We start from the raw sequence: 11,583 nt of genomic DNA on the forward strand, positions 1-11,583 counted from the left end.
TGGCGTTTAATGCCAGGAATGGGCAAGAAGCTGGCGTTAAACGCCAGAAATGGGCAGCAGCCTGGCGTTTAACGCCAGGATTGGCAGCAAGGGGCGTTTTGCATGCCACATGGTCCAGGGATGAGAAATCCTTGACACCTCAGGATCTGTGGACCCCACAGGATTCCCACCTACCCCACCTCTCTCTCTTCTTCATCCATTCACCAATCACCTCAATACCTCTTCCCCAAAAACCTCTCACCTATCAAATCCCACCATTCTCTTCACCACTCACATCCATCCTTCATAAAACTTACCTACCTCACCATTCAAATTCAAACCACTTTCCCACCCAAACCCACCCATAATGGCCGAACCATACCCCCCTCTCCACTCCTATATAAACCCATCTTCACTCCTTCATTTTCACATAAACTAAACACTACTTCTCTCCCTTGGCCGAAACAAAAAGCCCCCTCTATCTCCTCTATTTCTTCTTCTTCTACTCTCTTCTTTCTTTTTTTACCCGAAGACGAGCAACCTTCTAAGTTTGGTGTGATAAAAGCTAAAGCTTTTTGTTTTTCCATAACCATTTATGGCACCAAAGGCCGGAGAAACCTCTAGAAAGAGGAAAGGGAAGGCAAAAGCTTCCACCTCCGAATCATGGGAGATGGAGAGATTTCTCTCAAAGGTGCATCAAGACCACTTCTATGAAGTTGTGGCCAAGAAGAAGGTGATCCCCGAGGTCCCTTTTAAGCTTAAAAAGGGCGAATATCCGGAGATCCGACATGAGATCCGAAGAAGAGGTTAGGAAGTTCTCACCAACCCCATTCAACAAGTTGGAATCTTAATGGTTCAAGAGTTCTATGCTAATGCATGGATCACCAAGAACCATGATCAAAGTGTGAACCCGGACCCCAAGAATTGGCTTACAATGGTCCGAGAGAAATACTTAGATTTTAGTCCGAAAAATGTAAGGTTGGCGTTCAACTTGCCCATGATGCAAGGAGATGCACACCCATACACTAGAAGGGTCAACTTTGATCAAAGGTTGGACCAAGTCCTCATGGACATATGTGAAGAGGGCGCTCAATGGAAGAGAGATTCAAGAGAGAAGCCGGTTCAACTAAGAAGGCATGACCTCAAGCCCGTGGCTAGGGGATGGTTGGAATTCATCCAACGCTCAGTCATTCCTACTAACAACCGGTCTGAAGTTACTATAGACCAGGCTATCATGATTCATAGCATCATGATTAGAGAGGAAGTAGAAGTTCATGAGGTTATATCCCAAGAACTCTACAAGGTGGCGGACAAGTCCTCTACTATGGCAAGGTTAGCCTTCCCTCATCTTATTTGTCACCTCTGCAATTCAGCTGGAATTGACATAGAGAAAGATATCCTCATTGATGAGGACAAGCCCATCACTAAGAAAAGGATGGAGCAAGTGAGAGAACCTCACCAATAGCATGAGGAAACTCCTCATCATGAAATCCCTGAGATGCCTCAAGGGATGCATTTTCCTCCACAAAACTATTGGGAGCAAATCAACACCTCCCTAGGAGAATTAAGTTCCAACATGGGACAACTAAGGGTGGAGCACCAAGAGCATTTCATCCTCCTCCATGAAATTAGAGAAGACCAAAGAACCATGAGAGAGGAGCAACAAAGGCAAGGGAGAGACATTGAGAAGCTCAAGCACTCCATAAGATCTTCAAGAGGAAGAACAAGCCGACATCACTAAGGTGGACCCGTTCTTTAATTTCCTTGTTTTTTATTTTCTGTTTTTTGAAAATTGTGCTTTATATTTATTTATGTTTGTGTCTTTATTATATGATCATTAGTGTCTAAGTGTCTATGCCTTAAAGCTATGAAAATGAATCCATCACCTTTCTTAAACGAAAAATATTTTTAATTGAAAAAGAAAAAGAAGTGCATGAATTTCAAATTTTAAAACAGTTTAATTATTTTGATGTGGTGGCAATACTATTATTTTTCTGAATGAATGCTTGAACAGTGCATATTTTTGAATTTGATTGTTTATGAATGTTAAAATTGTTGGCCCTTGAAAAGAATGATAGGAAAAGGAGAAATGTTATCTAATGATCTGAAAAATCATAAAATTGATTCTTGAAGCAAGAAAAAGCAGTGAAAAGCTTACAGAAAAAAAAAGGAAGAAAAAAAAAGTAAGCAGAAAAAGCCAATACCCCTTTAAACCAAAAGGCAAGGGTGATAAAAAGGATCCAAGGCTTTGAGCATCAGTGGATATGAGGGCCCACAAGAATAAAATCCTAGCCTAAGCGGCTAAACCAAGCTGTCCCTAACCATGTGCTTGTGGCGTGAAGGTGTCAAGTGAAAACTTGAGACTGGGCGGTTAAAGTCGTGGTCCAAAAGCAAAAAGAGTGTGCTTAAGAGCTCTGGACACCTCTAATTGGGGACTCTAGCAAAGCTGAGTCACAATCTGAAAAGGTTCACCCAGTTATGTGTCTGTGACATTTATGTATCCGGTGGTAATACTGGAAAACAAAATGCTTTGGGTCACGGCCAAGACTCATAAAGTAGCTGTGTTCAAGAATCAACATACTTAACTAGGAGAATCAATAACACTATCTGGATTCTGAGTTCCTATAGATGCCAATCATTCTGAACTTCAAAGGGTAAAGTGAGATGCCAAAACTGTTAAGAAGCAAAAAGCTAAAAGTCCCGCTCATCTAATTAATACTGATCTTCATAGATGTTTTTTTGTATGCATTGTACATTTTATTCTTTTTATCCTATATATGATCTTCAGTTGCTTGGGGACAAGCAACAATTTAAGTTTGGTGTTGTGATGAGCGGATAATTTATACGCTTTTTGGCATTGTTTTTAGTATGTTTTTAGTATATTTTAGTTAGTTTTTATTATGTTTTTATTAGTTTTTAAATAAAAATCACTCTTCTGGACTTTACTATTAGTTTGTGTGTTTTTCTGTGATTTCAGGTATTTTCTAGCTGAAATTGAGGGACCTGAACAAAAATCTGATTCAGAGGCTGAAAAAGGACTGCAGATGCTGTTAGATTCTGATCTCCCTGCACTCGAGGTAGATTTTCTGGAGCAACAGAAGCCCAATTGGTGCGCTCTCAATTGCGTTGGAAAGTAGACATCCTGGGCTTTCCAGAAATATATAATAGTCCATACTTTATCTAAGATTTGATGGCCCAAATAGGCGTTCCAAGTCAGCTCAAGAATTCTGGCGTTTAACTCCAAAACTAGCACAAAAGCTAGAGTTAAACGCCCAAACTAGCACAAAAGCTGGCGTTTAACTCCAAAAAAAGTCTCTACATATAAAAGCTTCAATGCTCAGACCAAACACACACCAAGTGGGCCCGGAAGAAGATTTCTGCATTAATTACTGATTTCTGTAAACCCTAGGCTACTAGTTCTCTATAAATAGGACCTTATACTATTGTATTAGGGGAGATCTTTGGATGTTTAGTCCCTAGACCTTGGAGGCTGGCCATTCGGCCATGCTTACACCATTATCACTTTTGTATTCTCAACGGTGGAGTTTCTACACACCATAGATTAAGGTGTGGAGCTCTGCTGTCCTTCATGAATTAATACAAAGTACTATTGTTTTTCTATTCAACTCAAGTCTATTTCTTCTCCAAGATATTCATTCGCACCCAAGAACATGATAAATGTGATGATTATGTAACACTCATCACCATTCTCACCTATGAACGCGTGACTGACATCCACTTCAGTTTTACATGCAAACAAGCTTGAATGTGTATCTCTTGGGTTTCTAATCTAAGATTGGAACCTTCGTGGTATAGGCTAGAATTATTGGCGGCCATTCCTGAGATCCGGAACGTCTAAACCTTGTCTGTGGTATTCTGAGTAGGATCTGGGAAGGGATGACTGTGACGAGCTTCAAACTCGCGATTGTTGGGCGTGTGACAGACGCAAAAGGATCAATGCATCCTATTCCAACATGATCGAGAACCAACAGATGATTAGCCGTGCGGTGACAGCGCATTTGGAACGTTTTCACTGAGAGGACGGGAAGTAGCCATTGACAATGGTGATGCCCAACATAAAGCTTGCCATGGAAAGGAGTATGAATGATTGGAAGAAGGCAATAGGAAAGCAGAGGTTCAGGAGGAACAAAGCATCTTAATACGCTTATCTGAAATTCCAACCAAAGAATTACATAAGTATCTCTATCTTTATTTTATGTTTTATTTATCTTTTAATTATCAATTCTCCATCACCATCTGAATTAGCCTGACTGAGATTTACAAGGTGACCATAGCTTGCTTCAAGCCGATAGTCTCCGTGGGATCGACCCTTACTTACGTAAGGTTTATTACTTGGACGACCCAGTGCACTTACTGGTTAGTTGTGCGGAATTGTGACAAAGTGTGATTCACGTTTAAGAGCTCCAAGTCCTTTGGCGCCATTGTTGATGATCACAATTTCGTGCACCAAATAACAACACTTCAATTTATCGAACATCATATTGAAGTTCATAAATGAAGAACAAGAAAACCATAAGTAACAGTTACCTCCCAGCCATGTGTGAAAATCACAGAAGCACCCTATAAGACCCAAAACTTTTGAAAAATCTTATTAAGAGACGATTTTAAATTTATTTATTTATTTATTAAATACTTTATTTTAAAAAATTATTTTACTAAAAGTAATTAAATCAAGTTTTGATAAATTGAGTTTAAAATAAATTAAGGTTTTTATCTAATTTTACAAATTATTGAGTATTTTCTTATTTACAATTTAAAGTTTTAGAAATTTAAAAATAATGCGATTTTGACTATTCAAATTAGAATTTTTATCTAATTTTATAATTATTAAAAAATTTTATTTATTTAAATTATAAAGCTTAGTAGTTTTAAAAGAATAAGAATTTTATATGATTTAGTTTAAATAATTGAGATTTTGGAATTTAATACTTTAATTTTATGAACAAAGAAAATAAATTATATTATCTCTAATTTTAAATTATAATACTTTATTAAAAGCTAATTAGAAAATTGATAATTAAATAATATTTTTAAAGTAATTTTAAGGGATTAAATTAGATTTTAAATTAATACAATATACCCTAATTTGATTAAAATTATCAAACCCTAATTTTATCTAACCCGAATTCTAATCCCCCTCCCCCCACACACAAAACCCTAACCTAACCATCCCCCTTTCCCTTTCTTCCTAAACTAACAAACGCACCCAGACCCATGGAGTAAAGAAAGAAAAAGAGGAGGGAGGGGGAAACCATGCCGATGGCATTGGACTTGCCATCGCTATCAAACCACCGGGCACTAGTAGAGAGAGAGAGAGAGAGAGAGAAGCCGTTGCTATTGACGCCGTCGAGCCACCATGAGGGGAACCCGACGCGAAAAGGGGGAAGAGTCGCTGTCGTTCGCCACTGCCCGCACGTTGTTCATGCCGTCGCGTTCCTCGCCACTGTCGAGCCCCGTCGAGCTGTGCACCGCCGTAAAAGGTCGTTCCTTACTGGCGCCACGGCTGGTGGTTGCTTCTACCTTTGGTGTAAGCACCCCGCCAGAGCTTAGCCATCGTTCTGCTCTCCAAAAGTCATCACTGAAGCTGTGGCTGTTCCATTCTTAGTTTCTTTTTGTGCAGTAAGTTGCTTTTGTGTGGAAAACTCTTTTAGCCACTTTTCTGTATATGTTTCTAAGGTTTTGGCAATGTAGGGTTGAGTTCCGGTTATTGCTTGTCGCATTTGGAATTGCAGTTGTTGTTGCGGAAGCGGTATGGAGCTGTGGTTATGGCTGCCGTAATTGCGGGCTGAGAACAAAGGGTTTTTTTATGCATTTGGTTATGGGTTCGACTATTCGAAGTAGAAACGCTTTTCTTAAACTTATTTTAGTTTCAAGAATTGTTACAAGTTGATATTGATGCGAAAAGTATATTTTTGTGATTTCATAAGTCTTATGGATTGAATTGAGTTGCTCTAAATGATTATAATTGTTTGTTTAGTGGAATTATTGACTATTTGAAAAGGTTAAATATTTTTAGTTAATGATTTGTTCAATTGGCGGTTGCCGAATTGGTTTTCTTAAAATTTGGAAATGTTTTGTTATTGAAAATAAGTTGACTTTTGAAAAGATTTAATACTGAAATTTAGTTTAATACTGGAAATGATTTGATTTTGGAAAAGATTTAATATTGGAATTGGTTTGGTTTGGAAGAGATTTAATATTGAAATTTGATTTGATATTGAACCTGATTTGTTATCGGAATTCGGTTTAAAACAAATTTGAGAAGGATTTGATATTTAGAAACGGTTTGATTATTGAAAATAATTTGCTATTTGGAAATGATTGAGGAATGTTTGGATGGGACCCGAAAAGGGTGACAGAGTCTAAGTTTTAGAGCAGATGCTGTCAAAATTTTTATAAAAATTGGAGGCTTCGTTTGAAGTGATTATTTTGAAAGATTTAGTTTTAAAGATTATATGTTTTGAGTTTGATTTATTTAGAAAATAATGAATTGATGATGATAATGAAATTGATAAATAATGAATTAAAAGTATATGTGACTTGCAAAATTGAGACAAATTATTAACCCTCTGTATGTAAGATGTGACCGAGCACTTTAACTCCCCAGGTTTCCCCATGGCCATGCATATATATATATATGAGTTTGAGCTTGGGATTTTGTCTCTTCCATAGATGAGTTTGGGGTCTTTTCCATGGATATTGTGGAGCTTGGAGATGTGCGTACAAAGGGACTTCCACGGTTAGCTACCAAGACATGTTGGACTGGTTATGTAACTGGCAAATGATATCATCAGCCATAGGACAGGCATATATCATATGCATTTGTATGTTTTTCTTGAGTGTACATTTTTTTGGTTTGCCTATTTATTTAACTTTGCTTATCTACTATTTGCCCTACTTGCTGTATTTGTATCCTATTTGTATTTTTCTTATTTGTATTGTATGTGTGTGCAACTGAGAGATCTCTCATGCTGGCGGTGGTGAAGCTAAAGGTTGTTTTCCTAATGTGATGATTTGATTGTTGATTTGATTGAGTTGCTTGGGCTGGGCCGTGATTGGTTTCTGATTGAGGTTCTAGTAAAGTATGAAAAATCAAGCTAGTTCAACATAGACTTAATGAACCTATGCTTGGAACAAGTTAGTCATTCATACAGTCTAAGAAATTAATTAATATTTTCTTATAAAAAAAGAAAGCTTTTGGATTTCTGAAGAATTAAATATTATTTTTTTAAAAGGTTTTGGATGATTAGCCATTGGTTTTTAAAAGATTCATAGGACGAATGATAATCACTGCTTTGAAAACAATTCTTCTCATTATACAAATCTTCTTATAACAATTCTCAAACCCTATAGTGAGAATCCTTTCGAGGACGAGGTTCTCACCTCCTACAGCTTTATCTTTGTATACATATGCTATAGATTTCTCCTTGTAACACTGTACCACACAGAGCTTTACGCTTAAGTCGTAAAATAGAGGTGGTGTGGTATTACGATATTTAAAATAATATATATATATATATATATATATATATATATATATATATATATATATAATAGAAAGAATATAATACTCGAAGAGTCTTGAAGGGACAACTAAAGCGAATTCGTGAAAATTAAAAGCGCAATGCTCAGAAATAACGTTGTTTGCATACGAAGAAAGCATAAGTACACAAACATAAATATATAAACAAGGAGAGTAGATAGTCAAAGTACAAAATATTCAAGCCTGCCGAGCTCAGCTTGCGAAGCTAGGGTTGGTCGGAGGATATTTACATAGATATATATAAAACCCAAGGTCTAAGTTACTAATAAAGAAATCCTAGTTCTCCATAAAACCTCTATGAGGTGCAAAAGTAAAACATATATACATAAGGAGAGTTCTATACATATAGATATAACTAAATAGAACAAAATGTAAAATCCCAAAAGCTCCACTTCGCTGTAGAGAACTCCAGACGCCTAGCGAGGTGCCTCTCAACCTGCAACTAAAAAACACAAATATCCGTATGGAATGAGAACCGGAGATTCTCAGCATGGTAATGGTGCCACATACATAAGATATAAGGTCCTGGAAAAGTCAGAGGCAATCCTAGAACTCCGACACTTAGATTATAAAACTTAAACAATTAAAATGGAAAACCATAAACAAGGGTGGTCCTCTAAGGTCCCTAAACTTAACCAAAACTCCATCCAAACCCTCCATCATCTACTTTCCTCTAAATCCTCCAACTCCGGTGAAACCACACAGACAAACAAGCAGACAATGGCAAACACAATTAGAATACAAGTAATGCAGGTAGCAAGTATAACAATTAAGCATATTAAATTCACACAGGCATTCCCAATTAATGCATGATGCGTGAGCATCTTTCATATCTTTTTCTAGTGAATTTTCATTTAAATTGTTGAGTTTAATCAAGAATTAAAAATCTTTTAGCCACTATGGATGCTACTTTGAGTCTTGTGCAATTTTATTTATTTTAGGTAGCATTCGGATGGATTTGATGGAGTTTCTGCAGAGAAAGAGAAGAAACCAAGGAGCTGACCAACGAGGAGCGACGCGTGTGCGTACTTGACACGTACGCATGAAAAGCGAAGTTGCTCAGCAACGCGTGCGCGTACCTGACGCGTACGCGTGACACACGAAAAGGACCATCGACGCGTACGCGTGACTGATGCGTACGCATGACATGCGCAACTTGCAGAATTCGCAGAAAACACTGGGGGCAATTTCAGGCCGAGTTTCGACCCAATTTTTGGCCCAGAAACACAGACTAGAGCTAGGAGATAGCAGAGACTCAAGGGAGATTCACACAAGAAGGTTTATGTCCACTCCAAGTTAGGCATGGACCCTACGAAGCAGGTGGTCCCCATCCATCAATTGAAGACATGCTGATTGCTTTAATTAATTTTGATTTAAATTTTAATTTTTATTAGAAAATAGAAAAAGATATTATTTTAGTTTTAGAAGATAGATTTTAAATAAATTAGGATTAGATATAGAAAGGGATTCCAACAGGGGGATTCGAACACAACATTATTCCATTCCAATTTACAATCCTATTTTCTCTCTGAACCATGAGTAACTAATCCTCCATTGTTAAGGTTAAGAGCTCTGTTTATTGTATGGATTGATTTTATTGTTTTTCTATTTTAATTCATGTCTTGATTTATATTTAAGAATTTTTTTCGTTCTCTATTTTATGAAATTGGATAGAAGGGAAGTATGACCCTCTTTCTAATTGCGTTCTTGTGTAACTTGGAAAAGCTCTTTACTTGAATAACAGCTTGAAAACATATTCTCCTAAATTTTAATTATCTGGATTTAACGGGATATGTGACATATAATCCTCTTATATTTGGGTAATTAGAATTTTTGTGGCATATAAACTGGAATTTGATCATCACCCTCTAATTGGAATTAATTGACCAAGAAATTGGCAATTGATGAATTTTAGAGGAGACTAGAAAGGTCTAAGGAATTAGGGTCTAGTCACACATAATTTGCCATGAATTAAATCCTGCATAATTAAAATAGTTAATAAGAAAAGTCAATCCGGAAAATAGATAACTCTGAAACCTTAACTGCCTTCTCCATATTTTATTCCCAACTCATTTACTTTACTATTTTAATTTCTGAACGATTGTTTAATGCTCCTTGAACATTCAACACTCCTTTCTGCTTGCCTGACTAAGCCTATCACTCAATTATTATTGCTTGATCCATCAATCCTCGTAGGATCAACCCTCACTCACCTGAGGTATTACTTGGTACGACCCGGTGCACTTGCCGGTTAGTTTGTGGGTTATAAAACACCGCACCAAGGTTTTGGCGCTGTTGCTGGAGATTGATAGTGATTAACAACTATCAGTTGTTTGATTGTTTAGATTAGGCATTTTAGTTTTAATTTTATTTAAATTTTGTTAATTATTTTCAAAAAAATTTTTTTAATAGCACTAATATTTTTCCTTAATTTCTGAATTTAAGTTTGGTGTCACCTAGTTAATTTTATTTTAATTGTCTTGTTTATTTTTCCTATTAATTTTTAATTTTTTTTAATTTTAGTTATTATTTTCAAAACTTATTTATTTATTTTATTTAGCATTTTTATTTTATTATTTTACACAGGATACCTAATGGGTGGAAATTAGAATTCCACACCAAAACTCACCGGCAAGTGTACCGGGTCGCATCAAGAAGTAATAACTCACAAGAGTGAGGTCGATCCCACAGGGATTGATGGATCAAGTAACTTTAGGGGATAATTAGTTTAGTCAAGCTAACATTGGTGAATTTGATGAAATTGAAGTAACAGAAAGTAAATTGTAAGAATTAAAAGTGCAGAAAGTAAAGTGACTGAATCTTAAAGAGCAAGAAAAGTAAATTGGCAGAAACTTAAAGAGCAAGAAATGTAAATTACATCAAATGTAAAGAGAATTGTATGCATGGAATTTAAAGACAACAGTAAGCGGAACTTAGAACAATTGCAGAAGAATTAAATTGTAGGGAAAGTAAAAGGAATTGGGTGTTGGGAATTAAAACAGAATTGAAGAATGTGAAGTGTAGTAAACTAGAGAGCTCTCAGATCAATTCAGTACCAAAACAGAAATGTAGAAATGTAGAAGAATTAAAAGCAGCAAGAAGACTTAGATTAATTCTGAAATCCTTAAGAAAAATCAACAATTTTCATGGAATAGCAAAAACAGAAAGAAAGCCAAGAGCTCAATTGCTCTCTCGATCAAAACAGAAGAGAAAGTGCAGAGGAGAGAAAATGAAATAGGAAACAAAACTCAGATCTGATTTTTAATTCTTCAAATTCAACAAGGAAAATTAAAAGAGAGCTCTCTATTCTACTCATACTCCTACTGCTCTCTAATGGAGCCAGCCTTCTCTAATGAAATGAAATTGATGCCTTTATATAGGCTTTACAAAAATGAAAATAAAATTGGAATTGAAATCAAATTACAAATTAAATGAAATTCCTAATCTAGCTTGTTCTTGTGCCTTTGAGTGATGATATGGGCTTTGCTTGCTTTGGGGCTTCAATGAAATGTGTTGATTTGGTTTTGAGATGCTTGGTGGCTTGGGTCAGGTGGGTTGGTGCACCTCCAGTGGAGCGCTCAGTTAAGTTAGTAAACTGAGCGCTACACATGCCTTATTGTGTTGATGCGTCCAGCCTTGCTTGGTTTAGACATAGCGCTCAGTGAAGTAAAGTAACTGAGCGCCCAATGCCTTTGCTCCCTTGCTTGGTGTAGCGCTTCTCTTGGTTTTCATGTGCAAGGTTCGATTCTTAGTGGCTCCCTTTAGTGTGCTGCTCCTTGTATTTTCTTTTGAATGAGGCACGATAAAGTTAACTAAGTTAACTGAGCGCTATGCCTTTGCCTTGTTCCCTTGGGCCCTACCCTGGTTCCCTTTTCGAGCCTTGGCTGCCCCATTTTTGGTTGATTTTTGGGCCTTAAAGATGCCTTTCACTTGTGCTTTAATTTCATGGCAAATATGGATCATTATATATCGTTGGAAAGCTCTGAATGTCATCTTTCCAACACAACTAGAATCGCATCAATTGGACATCTGTAGCTCAA

Source organism: Arachis hypogaea, chromosome 17 (genome assembly GCF_003086295.3).
Source record: "Arachis hypogaea cultivar Tifrunner chromosome 17, arahy.Tifrunner.gnm2.J5K5, whole genome shotgun sequence".
NCBI classification, from domain to species: domain Eukaryota; kingdom Viridiplantae; phylum Streptophyta; class Magnoliopsida; order Fabales; family Fabaceae; genus Arachis; species Arachis hypogaea.